Consider the following 19,276-nt stretch of genomic DNA (forward strand, 5'->3'; position numbering starts at 1 on the left):
CTCCTGGGGCCTTGTTTCGACTCAGGTCTTTCAGTGCTCTGTCAAACTCTTCACGCAGTATCGTATCTCCCATTTCATCTTCATCTACATCCTCTTCCATTTCCATCATATTGTCCTCAAGAACATCGCCCTTGTATAGACCCTCTATATACTCCTTCCACCTTTCTGCTTTCCCCTCTTTGCTTAGAACTGGGTTTCCATCTGAGCTCTTGATATTCATACAAGTGGCTCTCTTTTCTCCAAAGGTCTCTTTAATTTTCCTGTAGGCTGTATCTATCTTACCCCTAGTGAGATAAGCCTCTACATCCTTACATTTGTCCTCTAGCCAACCCCGCTTAGCCATTTTGCACTTCCTGTCGATCTCATTTTTGAGACGTTTGTACTCCTTTTTGCCTGCTTCATTTACTGCATTTTTATATTTTCTCCTTTCAACAATTATATTCAATATTTTTTCTGTTACCCAAGGATTTCTACTAGCCCGCATCTTTATACCTATTTGATCCTCTGCTGCCTTCACTACTTCATCCCTCAGAGCTACCCATTCGTCTTCTACTGAATTTCTTTCCCCCATTCCTGTCAATTGCTCCCTTACGCTCTCCTTGAAACTCTGTACAACCTCTGGTTCTTTCAGTTTATCCAGGTCCCATCTCCTTAAATTCCCACCTTTATGCAGTTTCTTCAGTTTTAATCTACAGTTCATAACCAATAGATTGTGGTCAGAGTCCACATCCGCCCCTGGAAATGTCCTACAATTTAATACCTGGTTCCTAAATCTCTGTCTTACCATTATATAATCTATCTGATACCTTTTAGTGTCCGGAACCGTGCGACTGCTACGGTCGCAGGTTCGAATCCTACCTCCGGCATGGATGTGTGTGATGTCCTTAGGTTAGTTAGGTTTAAGTAGTTCTACGTTCTAGGGGACTGATGACCACAGCAGTTGAGTCCCATAGTGCTCAGAGCCATTTGAACCATTTTGAACCTTTTAGTATCTCCAGGATTCTTCCATGTATACAACCTTCTTTTGTGATTCTTGAACCAAGTGTTAGCTATGATTAAGTTATGCTCTGCGCAAAATTCTACCAGACGGCTTCCTCTTTCATTTCTTAGCCCCAATTCATATTCGCCTACTATGTTCCCTTCTCTCCCTTTTCCTACTGTCGAATTCCAGTCACCCATGACTATTAAATTTTCGTCTGCGTTCACTACCTGAATATTTTCTTCTATCTCGTCATACATTTCTTCAATTTCTTCGTCATCTGCAGAGCCAGTTGGCATATAAACTTGTACTATTGTAGTACGCGTGGGCTTCGTGTCTATCTTGGCCACAATAATGCGTTCACTATGCTGTTTGTAGTAGCTTACCCGCACTCTTATTTTTTTATTCATTATTAAACCTACTCCTGCATTACCCCTATTGGATTTTATATTTATAACCCTGTATTCACCTGACCAAAAGTCTTGTTCTTCCTGCCACCGAACTTCACTAATTCCCACTATATCTAACTTTAACCTATCCATTTCCCTTTTTAAATTTTCTAATCTACTTGCCCGATTAAGGGATCTGACATTCCACGCTCCGATCAGTAGAATGCCAGTTTTCTTTCTCCTGATAACGACGTCCTCCTGAGTAGTCCCCGCCCGGAGATCCTAATGGGGGACTGTTTTACCTCCGGAATATTTTACCTAAGAGAACGCCATCATCATTTAACCATACAGTAAAGCTGCATGCCCTCGGGAAAAATTACGGCTGTAGTTTCCCCTTGCTCTCAGCCGTTCGCAGTACCAACACAGCAAGGCCGTTTTGGTTATTGTTACAGGGCCAGATCAGTCAATCATCCAGACTATTGCCCTTGCAACTACTGAAAAGGCTGCTGCGCCTCTTCAGGAACCACACGTTTGTCTGGCCTCTCAACAGATACCCCTCCGTTGTGGTTGCACCTACGGTACGGCTATCTGTATCGTTGAGGCACGCAAGCCTCCCCACCAACGGCATGGTCCATGGTTCATTGGGGGGGGGGGGGGGGAAGAATTATTGTAACTTGCGTATAATGAGAGTAGGCTATTTGAAGGCAGCTACACACTGAAGATCCACCCAAAACGCGTTGTTCTTGGTACAATTTCTTATAATTAAATTTCAGTTAGCAACATATCTACGTTTAAGGTTTTTAGCAAGGGGTAACATACTATGATTAGATACGGAAGGTGTCATGTTAGTTTAGCGTAATGAAAATCATCCCTGTCCTTTATCGAGTTTTTTTGTTGGGGCGGTGGTTCGCGTCCTGACACAACCAATTTTTTTCCCCTAACATTCGCGTTTTTATTAGGTTCTGATACTTTATTATTAGTTTAATATAAGTATAGACTATAATATTTGATGTTATGTAAACACAATTTCACCTTTTTGTGAGGAGTGACTTTGTTCGATTGGCTTAATCTAGAGGACAGCTTGCGCTGCTTGTATAAAGATATTTTGCTCCTTCTTCTCTTACGCTTGGTAATTCACATGTTGCAAAGATTCTGCTACTGGGTAGGAACAGTGATCAAGTAAGACTGACCTTGCGGTTTTACTAAAATGTGGGAATGATGAAATAATGTTTATCTTATGCGGAGAAGTATTCCAAATTTGTAACGCACTGTTTGTAATGGAACTTTTATAAGCCTGTGTCCTTATCGATTGGACATGGTACTTTCCTTTTCGTGGACGATGGAAGAAATGTGCCTTTTAATAGAGCTAACGTGGGAATTTTACGCGCGCCCGTTCAGTAAACAGTGTGATTTACGAACTAGAAACATCCCTCAACTGTCGCTGGAGTGCGTTGCGATTGCGTATACCACGTCGGGGCCCACGTACCGTATGCACAAGTCGCATCGTTCCTGAGAGTTCAACAGCACGTAGAACTTGGCACGCTCAACGTTAACGTTCGACAGCACGGTCCGTGTGTCGACGGCTTAACGGGCTTCCTTCGTTAACGCTGTAGTTCCGCGAGTATGACAAGTCTGGCAGCTGTGGCGCTGCGGTTGCTTCGTACTCACAGACCCGTTTTCTTTTACTGAAGCATGCAGGAATGTAAGGCTACTCGTGGCTTCTTGTTACTACGGAAGGTCAGTACACGATTTTGCTGCTGTAAAATAGCACTGACACGGTGCAATGACCGATTTTCGGGATCGGGTCGCCTTTAATGAAGCTGCGTTTTGTGGGACTGGCAAGGGTGTAAGACAAAAATTAGCTGATGCAGAGTACACAATTTCAAATGTGTTCCATTGGAAGAAAAGAGATATTTGCAATACGTTTCACGTTATAGTCCATGCTTCAGACAGAAAACATATAAAATTCGCCCAATGGAAAAAAATGGCTGTTATCCTGTTTATTCCACTATCTTCATAGGAAAACATTTGTGCTGCGTCAAAAGAAGACTGGGCACTGTTACATATCTGCGGCAAAAAAGCGCACTATTTCTGTTGATTTGGTCATGGCAACTTGTGTTTATAGGCTAACAGCGAGCTGTGTAGCTTACCATTGATTACTGTAATTTATTTCAATTATTAATCACCATTTAGAGATCGCAGTTCATTCTCATGCCATTTTTCTAGTAGCTTCGTTACAGATTCGGTAATGCCTCAGAAGTGTGTCTCTGTGAATGTAATTGACATTCTCTGAGTAGACATCAAATATTAAAATAGATCTATAGCAGTCTTCGAAAAAGCTGTATCTGTTTATTTGTATGTATAAAGAGAACAGCAGTCCTTGAAAAAGTTTCATTTATATATATGTATGTATAAACAGAACAATATTCACTGCTAACTGTCATTTAGGCAGATCGAGCGCTTTGTGATATTTCAACTTGCACTTGAGAATCGTTATAAAGCCGAAATTATGAAATAAATGAGCAGTGATTTGCAGTTTAATGGCAGAAATTTCTCTCAAGATAACTGCATATGTAGCGGAAATGCTGCGAGTCCGCGGTTCTACTTAGGAACTCGTGTGCTAGCTCTCCTTTCTGAGCGAGTCGATGGCGGTGGTGATTTTGTTTTGTGGGGCGCTCAACGGCATGATTATCAGCGCCCGTACAAGTTCCCAATCTTTTCGCTTTCCTGTTTCGCCGTTTTCCTGAATGATGATGTAATGATGAGGATAACACAAACACCCAGTCCCCAGGCGCGGAGAACATCCCCGACCCTGCAGGGAATCGAACCCGGGATCCTTTGATCCAGGGGCAGCAACGCTAAGCACCTTTTTTTTATCTCATTTTGCTTGTCGCATTTGTTCGTAGCGGACGTCCCATGACACCCGTTCAAGTTTATCGTTGATCCATTCACTAGTTTTTTTTATTATTATTACAGAGGGCAGCTAACCCTCTGACCGAACACGCAGAGTTACCGTGGCGGCCACCACTAGACCAGGCATATAAATACCTGCAAATGAACGAGCTATCCTGGGTAAGAATGCATATGGAGGGTGTGGTGTCACCGCCAGACATCACACTTGCTAGGTGGTAGCTTTAAATCGGCCGCGGTCCATTAGTACATCTCGGACCCGCGTGTCGCCACTGTCAGGGATCGCAGACCGAGCGCCACCTCAAGGCAGGTCTCGAGAGACTGACGAGCACTTGCCCCAGTTGTACGGACGACTTTGCTAGCGACTACATGGACGAAGCATTGCTCACTAGCCGAGCCAATAGTTAGAATAGCCTTCAGCTAAGTCAATGGCTACGACCTAGCAAGGCGCCATTAGCCTTACATAGCTTGTATCTAAAGAGTCTCATTTGTATCGTCAAGAGCGATGTATACAACAAGGATGGATTAAAGTTAAGTAATCCAGAAGCTACGTACTTTTCTTTATAGCATTCATTACGTATCCTGTTACAGACCTATCTCTTGCCTGCGTGAACTATACGCGTGCCTTTCGGCTACTTCCGTGGCGTGGCTGTCTTGCTACGTCACAACAGAGGGAATCAGTAACATCTTATTTTACAACAGTCCATCTCCACCACCTTCTTCCGAGAAAAGAGTGGTTGGAACGAAATAACAATGATGCATTTGGAATCAAGCACTAGGGAAGGGCGATTTTTAACTGAACGAACACCACCATGGATTCACCAATCAATGAAAGATCACAATTACGTGTCTTCACGGAGTAAGGTTTCAGTGCCGAGATACTCTATGGGTGTGAACTTAAAAATGTTTGACTGCCTTCGTCATCATGGACAAAGAATGTCTACTTGTATGGAGCTGCCTCCGTCGTTGGGGTATTTGAGAGTGAGGTCGTGGTGCGACTGGAGTAGACCGAATATTGTTCAATCCTCGAAGGCCAAGAGTAAGCGAAGAATGACGCCGAGAGAGTGTTACAGTGAGAGTGTCGTCATCTCCTGGCCCTTCAGGACCTACAGATCACAGTGAATGAGGAACGGAGCCACCGTTGCCGAAAAAACGTTTGCTCTGCATTTTGGAAAAATGTCAAAAGAAATGAAGATCGTATAACTCATTCCGCTCATGATATAGTCTTTACCAGTGGGGTCTTGTAATTGTACGATATTGTTCAGAGTATTTTTTTCCTCGTTCGCGAACATGGCGAGATCTCTGTGTCGAATCACATAAATAAATTCATTATATCTTCTGCCTTTCCTTTTGACGTCACAACACTCGAATTAACAGAAACTACAACATCATATACGACCTCTGCTTCTCTTCTGTGTTTGTAAAATTGTAAAGACGAATGCAAGGTTCAAATTACAACTAAATTTGTTGCTGCTGGGTCTTCAACCGATATAAAATTTTGAAAAGAAGTCATTATTGCACATTGGCTGACAGAGAAATGTTTTTACTTATTCTTAATTGTGTCTTATGGTTTTGGCATTTACGTTATTTTCAGACACGTGTGCAATACCAGAGTTGATGCAAAAACGAGAACAAATGCCATGTCATCATTACCTCTTCTCTGCACTGTAGCACATACCAAAATTCACGAAACAAGCCTAATGCGACATTCTTCTGTCTTCTGTACAGATGATGTATTCCTGACCATCTGTAAAAAAGACAGAATAATTCGTCTTGTTACGTTAATTTCACGTCCAGAACGATTCCGTGACGATGTTACAAACTTTCAATGATGATGGAATGTGTTAATTTGAGATAAGGGCCGGAAACGACCGAGTCGAAAGCTATAAGCGAAAATTGTGCTGATACTTCTGTCAGGGAAATACATGTACCAGTGCTGTTGCTGTTGTTTCCCGAGCACGGGGTCCCGGGTTCGATTCCCGGCGGGGTCAGGGATTTTCACCTGCCTCGAGATGACTGGGTGTTTGTGTTTGTCCTCATCATTCATCATCATTCATGAAAGTGACGAGAGTGGACTGGGCAAAGGTTGGGACTTTGTACTGATAACCGCGTAGTTGAGCGCCCCACAAACCAAACATCATCATCATCATCATCGGTGCTGTTGTTGCGAGGATTGTATGGTAGACAACTTTCAGTGATCGTAGTACGGACCAAAACAGGAAAATAGTGTCTAATATACGTGGGCTCTAAAATGCAGGCCTTAAAAGTTACAAGCACTTGTTCGTCTTCGATACTGTGAAACAGATCTTTTCTACTGCAAGCTCCTCGCTCTCCATGTTCTGGGACAAGGTAGCATGGACCAAAGCATGACAAAGACGTTCAGTAAACAAGGGCTCTAAAGTGCATACCTTAACAGCTAGGTGGCAACGGCCTTGCCGCAGTGGATACACCGGTTCCCGTCAGATCACCGAAGTTAAGCGCTGTCGGGATTGGTCAGCACTTGGATGGGTGACCATCCAGGCCGCCATGCGCTGTTGCCATTTTTCGGGGTCCACTCAGCCTCGTGATGCCAATTGAGGAGCTACTCGACCGAAATACGCCGGCACGGTAGCTCAGCGTGTTCGGTCAGAGGGTTTAGCTACCCTCTCCAATAAAAAACCTGAGTGAACGATCAACGAACAGCCTGAACGAGTGTCTTCGGACGTCCCCCACGAACAAAGTCAACGAACCATATAGAACAAAATGAGATTAAAAAAAAACTAGTAGCGGCTCCGGTCAACGAAAACCCTGGTAACGACCGGGAGAGCGGTGTGCTGACCACACGCCCCTCCTATCCACATCCTCAGTTGAGGATGACACGGCGGTTTGATGGTCCCGATGGGCCACTTGTGGCCTGAAGACGGAGTGCTTTTTTAAGAGCTAGGAGGACTTGCCCAGTAGAAGAAGCCATTAAGTGATGCACTTTACAGCTCATGTTCACTGGACTTTTTTTCTTGTTTTGGCTCAGGCCACCATTTCTCAAAATGGAGAAATGAAAGGGCTTTCAGTAGAAGAGATATACAGGGTGTCCGAAAAGTCTTTCCCTGATTACATAAATTAATAACTCAGGCTAGAGGTAAGATACAAATATGAAACTGGTGTCTAATTGTTTACAAACTATCAAAGTGTTTTTCACACATCAGTAAACTTCCACATGAGCACCCTTGGTAGCACGTAGCACATCTAGGCGATATTCAATTTCCGTCCACACATTAGCCAACATCACTGGAGGGATCGATTCAACGACTGTGATTATCCGTTGCCGCAGGGTTTCAAGATCTGGTACACGTGTTCGGTAGACCTCGTCCTTGACATGACCGCATAAAAAGAAGTCTAATGGGGTTATGTCAGGAGAGCGTGGAGGCCAAACCGTTGGCCCATCACGACCAATCCATCGCCCAGGAAAGGTCATATCGAGATAGGCACGGACGTCCAAACCCCAATGAGGCGGTGCACCGTCTTGCTGAAACAAGACATCGGGGTGATACTGAAGCAGCTGAGGAACAGCATACAGTTGTAACATGTGCAGATACACTGCAGATGTGATGGTAGCCTCAGCGAAGAAGAATGGCCCGATAATTCGATCGTGCAATAGCGCGCACCAAAAATTCACCTTTGGACTGCCTCTGGTGCACTCCATGACCTCGACAGGGGGTTGTGAACCCCAAATGCGCACATTATGGCGATTCAATACTCCACCGACAAAAAAGGTCGCTTCGTCGGAAAAGGCAATTCGTCTGAGATAACCATCATCGTCCTCAATACGTGATAGCATTGCAACCGCAAAGTCATATCGACGTGTACTGTCATTGGGCAACAATGGAAGTGGAAGTTTACTGATGTGTGAAAAAAACTTTGATAGTTTGTAAACAATTAGACACCAGTTTCATATTTGTATCTTACTTCTAGCCTGAGTTATCAATTTATGTAATCAGGGAAAGACTTTTCGGACACACTGTATCTCACAGTAGCAAAGACGAACAACTGCACCTAGCTGTATGTTAGTCATTTTTATGTTGTTTTGGTCCATAATGCCAAAGGCCACCGGTTCCCGTCAGATCACCGAAGTTAAGCGCTGTCGGGCTTGGCTAGCACTTGGATGGGTCACCGTCCGGTCTGACGAACGCTGTTGGCAAGTGGGGTGCACGCAGCCCTTGTGAGTCAAACTGAGGAGCTACTTGATTGAGAAGTAGCGGCTCCGGTCACGAAAACTAACAACGTCCGGGAGAGTGGTGTGCTCACCACAGAACCCTCCACATCCGCATCTGGTGACGCCTACAAACTGAGAATGACAAGACCATCAGTCAGTATCTCAGAGTCTTCCGAGACCTGTTCTGAGGCGTGTTTTAGTTTGTTGGTCCATACTGCCACCTCTGAAAGTTTGTCGATGTAATTTTGATTCACCCTACGTATATGAAAACTGAAATGGATGAAGTATTTTGCTTCGCTGAAAAGGCTGTAAGATTACAGTGGTCCTGTACCCCTCGTGTTCTTGAACAGTGTACAGATGTGAAAAGAAATTAGAGGCGAAGAGCCTAACATGGGATGAAGATACTTGAACTGACGCTCTACGTAAAGGTGTAGTCTCTTCGAGACAAAAAGTGATTACTACGCGTTCGTTTCGTCTAAATGCAATTCGACACAAACCCACGTTTGCAGTTCCGCTTGTTAGCTGAAAGAGGCCCAGTGCGGGCTCGGAAAGGAAACCTTCAATTAACGGTTTCCATTTTAATTAGGCCAGCGCAAAACGAACTACGCCGTGCGGAAAAAAAAGCCGCGAAAGAATATCTGATACGCGCCAGCTAAATGAGAGGGGGCAGAAGCGAGAGAGAGAGAAGGAGAGGCGTAAAATTGCTAGGCAGGAAAATAAAGTGAGAAGCTTTTCCGAACGAGAAGGCGCGCCGCGTGAGAAGAGCATAACTTGGCCGTAAGAGTGTTGTGTGGGGAGTAAAAAGGAAGAGGGAGAGGAGAGGCCTGCCATCCTTGGCCGCCTCCGCCGCCCACGCGCGCGGAATAACGAACGCGGCCGGCAAATTACTGCGCGCGCTGTATCGGGCCTTCATTACGCGACGCGCCAGGTGCCGCGGCCGGGATTACCCATTAAAAACATCACAGCGCGCGCGACACCGCCGGCCTTTTCACCTAATGACCGCCGTCACTCGCCGGTAAATATCTACTAATTTGAGGACGCCGAGACGGCGGAGAAAGGCGGCATTCTCATCGGCCGGCGCGCTTTAAGTCCGCTAACCGAACCCCCTCCGCTCCACAAACAGCCCACACCTTCTCCTGCAAACAGTCTCTGAGACCGCTGCGAGGCAAAACACTTGGAGCGTACTCATTATTTTCGTGAAATAACGCTTTGAAATAATAAAGGGTACTAAACCTTTTGACGTGGCCATTCTTTTTAGCCTCGCCTCTCAGACCCCGGCGGCGGTGCAGCCTAAGGTTCTTTCCATTAGCGTTTATTCCGACGTTGTAGTCACCACGGTCAGAGGGCGAGGGATTTGAGGCCCTCGCGCAGAATAATAGAATTAAGGGAGAAAGGGTAGGTCCGGTCGGCTGACCCCCTGCGCTAGCAGCGGCCCGCCGCCGTCTGGGTCCGCGGCTGGGCAGGTGTCTGCAGACGCCTCCCCGGCAGCCATTGCGGCGCGCGCATTGGCCGCCGCTGCGCCTGCGTGTACCGCTGTCCGCAGCGCTGCCCCGGCCGCTGCTCCCGACCTGCTGCTGCCGCGCACCTAGCGGCCATCCTCGCAACTAGTTGCAGCTCGCGACATCGTAGCGGTTTCCCCCACCGGTCACAGATGACGCTTCCGACAGCCACTTACGGCAACTGTTCAGTATCTTCCCGTTTCGTGAGTTCCGAAAGTGTTGGTCACATTGAAAGGGCGTAGAAGCACGTGAGGATGCAGCTTTCGATCCCCGGGAAGAGGGGTAGTAACCTTTACTGTTTCTCCTCACTTCCGCCACCCCACAAATATAATATTAATGTAATAATAATTTATTTCTGTCAGTGTTACGTACGCCGATTCAGCGTAATGTAAAAGATGTTGTAATCCTGTTAAATATAGTGTATGAAAGGCAAACTTCCGAAAATTTGATAATTATAGCTTGAGTCACGAATTTGCTTTAAGAACTATAATAGTAACAAAATCTCATAACACTAACAATATCATAATCTACACGATATAAAACTGAAATGCGCATTGACAATTGTCTCTGTTACACTTAGCACTACGACTGTGCATAAATGCCTGGAGACTATTGTTGGCTACACGACAGACAAGAATTAAATGGTGAAATTGTAAACGACGTTTTTCAGAAAATCATTAAGTGGTTCTCTGCAAATGGGCTCTCATTAAACTTTGACAAAACACAGTATACAGTTCCACACAGTAAATGGAATGACCCTATTAATAAATATAGACTTGATTCAGAAATCGGTAGCCGAGGTAGAATATTCAAAATTTCTAGGTGTATGCATTGATGAGGGGTAGAACTGGAAAAAACACACTGAGGATCTGATGAAACGTTTGAGTTCAGCTACTTATGCTATTAGGGTCATTGCAAATTTTGGCGATATACATCTGAGTAAATTAGCTTACCACGCCTATTTTCATTCTCTGCTTTCGTATGGCATCATATTCTGGGGTAACTCATCATTGAGTAAAAGAGTGTTCATTGCACAAAAGTGTGTAATCAGAATAATTGCTGGAGCTCATCCAAGATCATCCTGCAGACGCTTATTTAAAGAGCTAGAGATCTTCACTGTAGCTTCACAATATATATACTCACTTATGAAATTTGTCATTAACAATCCGAACGAATTCAAAAGTAATAGCAGTGTACATGGCTACAACACTAGGAGAAAGGATGACCTTCATTACACAAGGTTAAATCTAACTTTGGCTCAGAAGGGGGTAAATTATGCTGCCACTAAAGTCTTTGGTCACTTACCTAATAGCATCAAAATTCTGACAGATAGCCATATAGCATTTCAAAGGAAATTAAAAGAATTTCTTAATGGCAACTCCTTCTACTCATTAGATGAATTTTTGGATATATAGTAAGTGGGTAATTTCCCAACCTCCACAAAAAAAAAAAAAAAAAAAAAAAAAAAAAAAAAAAAAAATTATTGAGTGTCATTTTGTCTAATGTAATATCTTGTATAGACACCTTTTATTAACCTGACATGTTCCACATCATTACCAAGTGTCGTATTCATGATCTATGGAACAAGTACTAATCTAATCTAATCTTATCTGTAAATGACTGGAATGGCTACTTTTCGGAATTCAGTCTTTCTGTTTTGTTTTGTTTTGTTTTTATTTAATTTCCCCCCTTATTGGAGAGCCTATCCTTTGTGTCTTCCCTTACTCAGTGTCACGTACTTTGCCTGATCTACATGTGGACTTAGCAATCGTGTCGAATTTGTTATTGACAGCAGGTGTGTTCGGACCATCAGTGTGCGCATTTGTCTGGTTGCAATGTGACCGGTTAAGTGGAAAACTCGTCTACGTGGCCAAGCCTTCAATGAAACAATTGGAAATAATCCTATGGTAAAAGTAGCTTGTAATTCTAGAATTCGTTGGCATTTTAGTTTCCACGCTATATTATTCTCCAAAAGTTAGTTGTTAAATTCGGAAACTGATGTTCACAAGCCGGCCGACGTGGCCGAACGGTTCTAGGCGCTACAGTCTGGAACCGCGCGACCGTTACAGTCACAGGCTCGAATCCTGCCTCGGGCATGGATGTGTGTGATGTCCTTAGGTTAGCTAGGTTTAAGTAGTTCTAAGTTCTAGGGGACTGATGACCTCAGCAGTTAAGTCCCATAGTGCTCAGAGCCATTTGAACCATCTGATGTTCACAAAAATATAAAGGCATATACTAAAATTTTTGGGAGAAGTATTTATGATCTCCATGACTCCCTCCATTCCTCTTTGGATCTGCGCATGCATAGAATTATACTATACACGGATATTTGGTCGGTGACATCTCGAGAAGCCTGTAAAAACATAGCTATATGTTATAATCCGAAAACGTCCGTAAAATACTCAAAACTGCACCGTATTTAACCTTACCAATATTCTACTGTGCTCCGCTGTCACCTCTTTCACACTGAACACGTTCATATTTCCTACCCGTCAGCTTAACGCAACCACTACACCGCTTCATCCACGATTATTTAACTTCATACCCTGCCTTTATTGTACCAACACATCCCCCAACATTACCCCTACGCACATTCCACGTCCTACTGCAACGATACCTTAACCGACTCTCTCTCACCTGGCCTTGAAATCCCCCTATAGATGTACTCGTCGTTCTCGCTTCAACAGAATATTTCTCTGCCTTTCCATATCAGGGTTCCTCTTCGTTCCCTACCCCACTTTCCTCCCTGCATTTTCAACGCTTGGCTCATGATCCTTCTTCCCAACTCTCCCATCTCACATTCTATCAAACCAACCCTCCTAATCTACTGCTCACTTATCGGAACCCATTACAGTGAAGTGTTCCGTTTTTTAAAACACTACTCTCAACGATCAAATTTTTAGAAAGACAACAATATTTTACTTTATATCTTCAATACCCAACATCCTTTTTTAAGAAATGTACATATCCATATTTTATATTTTCAAATTTTGGTTAGAAACTATGCAAATTTTATCAGTTCTGTTGGCTGAAGTGTGGCAATGCTAAAATTAAATTAATCTACAATCCCCACCCTTATAAAACACCTGCAACCTGTTCCACCCAACCTGTTCCATCTAACCCGTTCCTATTAATGTGACTCTAAGCCTCCACACATCAATCCAATACCGTAATTCACACCTGTGTTATTGATAAATCACAGCAGCCAATTAATTTCCTTCGACCGCCGAAGAGATAATACGTTTCGTAACCAAAGTTCTGCAAAACATCCATATGCTTGAGCGACGTCATATCTACTGACCCATTACGCTGGTAGCCCTTTCTGCATTTTATCTTAATGTTACAGCCACAAACCCCTACAGGCACTCATGTATCACCATCTTTCTTGTAGATTACGTTGTCTAATCCTAATCTCATCTCACCCCACGTAGCATATCTACACTGTGGGAGTTACTGCTCACCATACACAGAGCCAGATATTGTCCACGACCCCAATCGCCGCAGTGCGTACTTGAAAACCCCCTTGAACCCGTACTGTCACTCCAGTTCCCTACTCACACCCCATCATTTCCCATCTCATAATTCCATTCCGTCCCCGTTTTTCACTCAAAGCTAGTACTCGAACTACTGAAGACCACTTCCTGTCGCAGTAGGTCCAACATAGCAACGCCAACTCCATCACCACAGCGGACATCCTTCGCCACATCAAGACCATTCGATTTAAATGATGAACTTCTCATTTTTTACTATCCTTTCTATTTGTTTATTTAACTTCTCTGTACTGATTATGCGTATGGTTGAAAGCAGGTATTTGCAGCCGACCTGTTCTCGCTCAGTGTAATAACGGAAAAGAAAAACAGCTACCACCATCGCAGTATTGTCAGCAGTAACTGTAAACCGTATCACCTGTGATGGCAGCGACGTGGTACACTACACATGTCGAGCGCACCATCGACTTCATCTTGTTATACACACGAACAAATCCTCTCACACTTTCATTGGGCATCCATACTTTTGTCTGCAATATATTTTTCAGAAATTAAATTAAAAATATTCCGCACCAAACACAGATTCCGAGCAAGGCTTTTAGGAGGTTTCCTTTGTAAGGCACATGCAAAAACAGTAAATACGCCGCAAATATTTCCAACTAAAACTTCCTCTGCCTCACTACCAGCTACCCTCGCATTTAACTCAAAAGACTCAGATTCTACAACAGATCAGAACTTGAACAACCCGCAACCACCTTCTCCTCTCAGGCCATGCAATCCTATTCAGATCTACACATCCTACTCTTACATCTCAAAAGAAAGCCCAATCCACCTTTTCCCATCATAATTACAATCCTATCCATCCACTAGCACCTATACACTGTCACTTGATTCCTAATATGCATCCCACATCATTTCTCCCCAATCTCATCTACACCCAAATCATTCACCCTGGAAATCTTACTATGAGCCCACAGCACCATCATTCTTGTGGTATCAATATCACACGCATCGCTGTCTCATCAAGCTTAAGTATTTTTAATTATTGTAATCGGAGGCTAAAGAGCAGGAACAAAAACAAAAAATCAAAACAAAAATTATGTGGCCCGGAAATCGTGGACGCATACACAAACGAATATGTGCTAAATAACTGTGGGGCTTATGGAAGCCAGCATTTTCCTAATGTTAATGAAATATTCCCTTCTGAGAATATCTTGTGCGTACGAAGAAATCAAACTCCACTGTAGCACGGTAAACTGTGGTTGCCCACTAAGTTGCTGAGTGAACAGATACTCAAATACACGGTCGGCAAAAGCACTACACCTCCAATACAACGAAGCCTAGTAAATCACCGTCGAGAAGAAACGAACTTACAGACTGACGAAAGCTTTATTTAAATAAGCAGATAGCGACAATTCACGCTAAATTCATGTCAAATCGGATGACGAATTCCGGAATATTTACTTCATCTTCTTTCGTGAAAGAATTACGTAAAATTGTATTTAGTAACTCCGCTTTAGTGACACCATCATCGGTAACATTTCCATCGCTATCGCGCATTACACGGTATTGACTGTTTTTGCCACTGGTGTACTTTACATACGATCAGAATCTCTTTGGGTTTTCTACCATATTTTGAGACAATGTTTCTTTGTGGAAACTATTAAAAGCATCTCGCATTGACGTCCGCACTAAATTTCGAGCTTCCGTGAAACTTGGCCAGTCTTGGGGATTTTGCGTTCTTCTGAAATTGGCATGCTTTTTTCGTTGCTTCTGCAACAGTGTTCTGACGTGTTTTGTTTACCATGGTGGATCAGTCCCGTCTGTTATTAACTTACGCGGTATGAATCTGTCTATTGCTGTCGATACTGTATCTTTGAATTTGAGCCATATCTGGTCTACACTTACATAATTAGCTTGGAAGGAATGGAGACTCTCTCTTAGGAAGGCATCAAGCGAATTTTTATCTGCTGTTTTAAATAGGTATATTTTTCGTTTATTTTTAGTGGTTTTGGTTGATATGGTTTGCAGCCTCGCTAAAATGACCTTATGTTCACTAATCCCTGTATCCGTCATGACGCTCTCTATTAGATCAGGATTATTTGTGGCTAAGACGTCAGGGATATTTCAGCCCTTCATAAATTGCCCAAATGCACTGCAGGCGACATGATGGCGAAGGTAAAACAAAGACGCGGCGGACCTGATGTACTGATGGACAGGTACCGTCGAGGATTGTGGGCGGTTGTAAAAATTCGTATTCAGTCAGCGGAACGAGTAACTTGTGAGTTACAAATTGCTACCAGAAGTCCAGGTAATACATTGACATGAAAGGGGTACCGTGCTCAAGCCACATCTTTCTGTAGTCAGTGATAAGCGACGCCTGAGGTGGTGTAAAGAGCAACGGCAGTGGACAGTGGATGACTACAAAAGAGTGTTTTGGAGTGATGGATTACACTATAGCCTGTGGCAATCCCACGGAAGTATGAACCAGAATCCCACGGAAGATTTGGCGAATGCCTGGAGAACGTTACCTGCCATCATCTGCAGTGCCAACACTGAATTACGCAGGAGGTGGGGTTGCCGTATGGGCTTCTTTTTCGTGGTCAGGGTATGGTCCCACTACTGCGCTTAAGAAAACGGTAAATGCGGAAGGCTATGAACACATTTCATAACAATGTGCACCGTGTACAGTAGAGGAACAGTTTGGAGATGATGACTGTGTCAGCATGACAATGCACTCTATCAAAAAGCACCACTTGTGAGGCAGTACTTTGTTGACAAGAAGACGGCTGACATGGACTGGTCTGCCAAGATCCCGACCTGAACCCATTGCAAAATCTTTGGGATGAGTCAGAACGCCAACTTCGCTCCAGACTCGATGTCCAACATTATTACTACCTTCTGTAGTTTTGGCTCTCGAGGATGAATGGATTGCCATTCCTACACGGACAGAGACGTTCAGACGGGTCGGTTATAATCAATTTCATGTAATTTCAATTATCATGTTTTTCTGTTTCATTTGTAAGGTCTCGCAGACGAAGTTTTCTTGTCATCTGGTTGAGCTGTGGTAAGCCTTTGAGAAGAGGAAGCATCGATGCATCCTTTTTCTTTTCTACATCTACATCTACATCTACATTTATACCCCGCAAGCCACCCAACGGTGTGTGGCGGAGGGCACTTCACGTGCCACTGTCATTACCTCCCTTTCCTGTTCCAGTCGCGTATGGTTCGCGGGAAGAACGACTGTCTGAAAGCCTCCGTGCGCGCTCTAATCTCTAATTTTACATTCGTGATCTCCTCGGGAGGTATAAGTAGGGGGAAGCAATATATTCGATACCTCATCCAGAAACGCACCCTCTCGAAACCTGGCGAGCAAGCTACACCGCGATGCAGAGCGCCTCTCTTGCAGAGTCTGCCATTTGAGTTTGTTAAACATCTCCGTAACGCTATCACGGTTACCAAATAACCCTGTGACGAAACGCGCCGCTCTTCTTTCGATCTTCTCTATCTCCTCCGTCAACCCGATCTGGTACGGATCCCACACTGATGAGCAATACTCAAGTATAGGTCGAACGAGTGTTTTGTAAGCCACCTCCTTTGTTGATGGACTACATTTTCTAAGGACTCTCCCAATGAATCTCAACCTGGTACCCGCCTTACCAACAATTAATTTTATATGATAATTCCACTTCAAATCGTTCCGCACGCATACTCCCAGATATTTTACAGAAGTAACTGCTACCAGTGTTTGTTCCGCTATCATATAATCATACAAAAAAAGGATCCTTCTTTCTATGTATTCGCAATACATTACATTTGTCTATGTTAAGCGTCAGTTGCCACTCCCTGCACCAAGCGCCTATCCGCTGCAGATCTTCCTGCATTTCGCTACAATTTTCTAATGCTGCAACTTCTCTGTACACTACAGCATCATCCGCGAAAAGCCGCATGGAACTTCCGACACTATCTACTAGGTCATTTATATATATATTGTGAAAAGCAATGGTCCCATAACACTCCCCTGTGGCACGCCAGCGGTTACTTTAACGTCTGTAGACGTCTCTCCATTGATAACAACATGCTGTGTTCTGTTTGCTAAAAACTCTTCAATCCAGCCACACAGCTGGTCTGATATTCCGTAGGCTCTTTCTTTGTTTATCAGGCGACAGTGCGGAACTGTATCGAACGCCTTCCGGAAGTCAAGAAAAATAGCATCTACCTGGGAGCCTGTATCTAATATTTTCTGGGTCTCATGAACAAATAAAGCGAGTTGGGTCTCACACGATCGCTGTTTCCGGAATCCATGTTGATTCCTACATAGTAGATTCTGGGTTTCCAAAAACGACATGATACTCGAGCAAAAAACATGTTCTAAAATTCCACAACAGATCGACGTTCATATTAAGTCAGTATCCTCCAACCTTTCTCTCTCGTCTTCTGAGTAACTGCACAAAGTGTCAGTGGGCAGATGAACGACTTTGAATGTACTGGTAGAGGTCAGGAAGACTCATTCCACACTAGGAATTGTACCAACCTTCTTTGGGTCCCCACTGGAAATATTTAGAAGTATTCCCGCTATTTTTGTGCGTACAATTGGCTAGGTTCTGGAAACGTAAGCATCCGCCACCATTCAAAAACATTGTTGCACTCCGCAGCGACCCGATATTGGCTGTCAGTTTGCGAACTCGATCTTCCGCCGTTGAACTGTAAGTACCCACTGTTCTTCGGATGATAATTTGAAGTAACTGCGGATGTCCTTGTGAAGCATAGTTGCTAAATTTGGTTAGGGCACACGTTCATTCTGCATGTTACGCGGTAGGAAATATTTTCGGTTATATTTTCGAATATTTTGGTTAATATCCAGCCAGGATGTGTGTGTTTGTAATTGCAGTTTCTTTCTAGCCAAAATCTGACCACATGTCTTTAGCAAGTCCTTTAATTTGCTTTTGACTATTTCCCCTGAGCATGACAGGTAATGTACCTCCTCACGTAAAGTGTAAAACCCACAAAATAAATAATTTTCTGCAGTTTTCGAATCCCACCAAGATTCACGATCCACGACTGACAGACTGTAATACGATGCTCAAACCATGTAAAGATGTGAAAGAATCATAGTATTGAGTAAATCAATCACCCTCAGCGAATTTCTTGCAACGCGTGCGAGGGTCTTATACTGAATTCACCATGGTTTTAGTGTGATTTCCATTGTGTTCTGAACTTGTCCCTTTGCGCGAGCATGCCCACCACGTGAGTTTGCTAACAGAGATTAGCCTCATTTAAAAGTACAGAGGATTACAAAAAGAATCAACCCCAGTAAGTACGGTGAATTTTGACCCGTTAGTTATTACTGATTTTAATCCATTTTTGTGGTATGACCATCCATATATGCCAGCATGCTTGAAAGAATGGTGTGGTAATGTGGAATAGCTGCAATTCATAACACACAGAATTTTGAGTAAAATGAATTTCTACATGTATGGAGATACTTCCATGAATCAGGATTTGATTTGAATGTAATTTTTCTGGTAGAGCTTGAAACTGACAGTCGCTCTGTGGCCCCATTTGTTCTCTGATGTGGTATCTTTTAGTGGTGCAGTTAAGTGGAGATTCCGGTACCTTCTCTTGTGTGAGTGTTCAAATGAGCTATAATGCAAAATTATCACGTTCTTGGAGACTGTTTAAGCCTGCCTCCCAGTCATCTAGTGAGATGACAATGCTGACATTCCTATCAGAGAACGTTGTTTTATATTCCTCCCTTCTCCATCTTTTTTATTCGGCCAATCTTAGTTAATGGATTTGTGAAACGTTTGAATCGTTCTGTG

General features: G+C 43.6%; 1 pseudogene; it reads left to right on the forward strand.

Moving 5' to 3' along the window:
- Positions 1 to 6,700: 6,700 nt before the first annotated feature.
- Positions 6,701 to 6,818, forward strand: LOC124778669 (annotated as a pseudogene).
- The last annotated feature ends 12,458 nt before the right edge of the window (positions 6,819 to 19,276 follow it).

The sequence above is a fragment of the Schistocerca piceifrons genome, chromosome 2 (genome assembly GCF_021461385.2).
Source record: "Schistocerca piceifrons isolate TAMUIC-IGC-003096 chromosome 2, iqSchPice1.1, whole genome shotgun sequence".
In the NCBI taxonomy this organism is placed as follows: domain Eukaryota; kingdom Metazoa; phylum Arthropoda; class Insecta; order Orthoptera; family Acrididae; genus Schistocerca; species Schistocerca piceifrons.